The sequence below is a fragment of the Suricata suricatta genome, chromosome 1 (genome assembly GCF_006229205.1).
Source record: "Suricata suricatta isolate VVHF042 chromosome 1, meerkat_22Aug2017_6uvM2_HiC, whole genome shotgun sequence".
Lineage (NCBI taxonomy): Eukaryota > Metazoa > Chordata > Mammalia > Carnivora > Herpestidae > Suricata > Suricata suricatta.
This window is the reverse complement of record NC_043700.1, coordinates 42,784,050-42,787,223: the sequence shown is the minus strand read 5'-3', so window position 1 is coordinate 42,787,223 and position 3,174 is coordinate 42,784,050.

Genomic DNA, 3,174 nt, shown 5'->3' with positions numbered 1-3,174 from the left:
TGCACTTTCTCTCAATCTAAAATTTTAAAAATAAAATAAAATAAAAATTATTTTTTAAAAAATGCTACATCTATACCAGTGATGAAAAGGGACAAGCTGAAAACTAAGTGAGCAGTCTGGTGGATAAGAAGGTTCAGGTCCTCATTCCCCCATGAAATGTCAAATAAACAACAACAGACCAAGGGAACTTTGTCCAGAAACCAGTGAAGAAGCTGCATCAATCAAGCAAATGCCCAACCAGTGCTGAATGGCAACAGGGAAAGTAGCCATTCTTGTTTTGTTTCTAGAATTGAGTGGGGGCCGGGGAAAGGTTTCAGTTTTTCACCTTTGAATATCATCTTAGCTACAGGCTATTTATAAATGCCCTTTATTATCTTGAGGAAGTTTCTATTTTTAATTTTGTAAGAGTTTTTTTTAGCACAAAATGGTGTTGGATTTTGTCAAATGCCTTTTCTGTGTCAGTTGAGATGATAATGTGGATTTTTTTCTTTATCCAATTAATTGTTTTATTAATTAGGTGAACCACCCTTGCATTCCTGGAATAAGTCCCACTTGGTCATGAACTAATTCCTTTGATTGCTGTTAAATTCAATTTGCTAATATTTTCTTGAGGATATTTACATCTATATTCATAATGAATATGGATCTATAATTTCTTTTCTTAACATGTTCTTCATCTGGTATTGGATCCAATTAAAGCAATGCTAGCCACATAGAATGAATCAGGAAGTATTCTTGCTTCTTCAATTTTTTGGAAAAGTTTCAGAATGATCAGTGTTAATACTTTAAATGTTTGGTAGAATTCACTTGTGAAGCCATCTGGTCTGGAACTTTTCTTTCTTGGGGGGTTTTGGATTACTGATTCAATCTCCCTAACTGCTATACATCTGATGAAATTTGCTACTTCTTGAGTTAATTTATGTGACTCAAGCAATTTGTCCATGTTTCTTCCAGGTTATCTAATTTGTTGGCATACAACTGTTCACAGTATTCTGTTATAATCTCTAACCCCTGTAAAATCAGTAGTAATGTTTCCAGTTTCATTTTTATTTGGGTTATTTGTGTCTTCTCTTTTTTCATTATTAATCTAGCTAAAAGTTTTTAAATTTTGTTGATCTTTTCAAAGAACCATCTTCTGATTTTATTGATTTTCTCTATTGTCTATTTATCTTTGCTCTATTTTTTAAATTATTTTCTTTCTTCTGCCAGGTTTAGGTTTAATTTGCTCTTTCTTTTTCTAGTTCATTAAAGTATAAAGGTAAGCTATTGATTTGGGATCTTTATTTTACTTTACCATGGGCATTTACAGATACAAATTTCCCTGTGAGCATTGCTATACTGCATGCCAAATGTGTTTGTACGCTGTATTTTCATTTTCATTCACCTTTAAGCATTTTCTAATTTCCTTTTTGATTTCTTCTTTAAACCTTTGGTGGTTTAAGAGTGTGACATTTAGGGGTACCTGGGTGGCTCAGTTAGTTAAGCAGCAGAGTCTTGGTCTCAGCTAGACTCGTGATCTTGGGGTCATGAGTTTGAGCCCTGTAATGGGCTCTGCACTAGCTGTGAAGATACTTAAAAAAAGAAAAAAAAAAAAAAAAGAAAAGAAAAAAGAAGAGTGTGTCATTTAATTATCACATATTTGTGAATTTTTCAGTTTTCTTTCTGTTATTGATTTCTAATCTCATCTAATTATGATTGGAGAAGATACTTTGTATGATACCTTCCTTTATAAGTCTATTGAGACTTGTTTTGTGGCCTTACACATGGTCTGTCCTGGAGAACATTCCCTGTTCATTTGTGAAGAATATGCATTCTACATTTGTTGAGTGGAATGTTCTGTATTTATCTGTTTGGTCTAATTGTTTTATTGTGTAGTTCAAGTTCTCTATTTCGTTACTCATCTTTTGTCGGGTTATTTTGTCCATTATTGACAATGGGGAACTAAAGCTTCCATCTGTTATTGTAGAACTGTCTATTTCTCCTTTCAATTCTGTCAATATTTTCTTTCCATATTTTGAGACTGTTACTAGGTGTGTAAATGTTTATAATTGTTATATTGTCATATTGAAACTTTTATTAATATACAATATCCTTCTTTGTCTCTTGAAGATTTTTGTATTTAAGATCTATTTTGTCTATATGAGTATAACCATTCCAGCCCTCTCTTGGTTACTATTTATATAGAGGATGCAAGATACAAATCAATTAAAAGAAATCAATAGTATTTCTATATACTATCTATAGTATGGAATACTTAGAGATTTAAAAACTATCAAATGTCATTTACAATAGCATCAAAATTATTGAGGGTGCCTCGTTGGCTCAGTCAATAGAGCATGTGACTCTTGGTCACGGGATTGTAAGTTTAAACCCCACATTGGGTGGAGAGTTTACTTAAAAATATAAACAAATAAAATCTTTAAAAAACAGCATCAAAATTATTAAAATACTTGGAGAAAATCTGACAAGATATGTAAGGCCTGTACATTAAAAACTTTGAAATTTTGATGAGAGATAATGAAGAAGACCTAAATAAATGGAGAGATACACTTTGTCCATGGGTCAGAAGACTCAATGTTCTTAAGACGTGATTTCTCCTCCAAATACGTATATAGAATCAAGAAAGCTCAAATCAAAATTTTAGCAGATTTTTTTTTTAATTGATGAATAACTCAAATATTCTTACAGAAATGCATAGACCTAGGTTAGTCAAAACAGTAGCCTGGAGTTTTCTTTTTGAGAATCAGATTGTAATTACAAATTAAATTTCTTTGTTAGGCAGAGCTAGTCAAGTTACCAATTTCTTCTTGAACAAGCTTGGATAGTTTGTGTCTCTTAAGGAATTTGTCCATTTCATCCAACCTGTCAAATTTATTACCTGTAGAACTAACTATCACACCTGATATTCATGGTACTTTTGTACCTCTTCCTTTTTTCCTCATCAATTTGACTAAAGGTTTATCAATTTGATCCTTTCAAAGAACCAATTTTGGCAATTAAGAATAAAGTTGAAGGACTATAACTAATGAATTTCAAGACTTAGTACAAGTCAAATAAGATGGTGTAACACTGATGTAAAGATAGACAAACAGATCAATAAAACAAGAGTCTAGAAATAGGCCCACATTATCTTCAGACAATTAAATTTTGACAAAGGTGCAAACAACAGTTCAG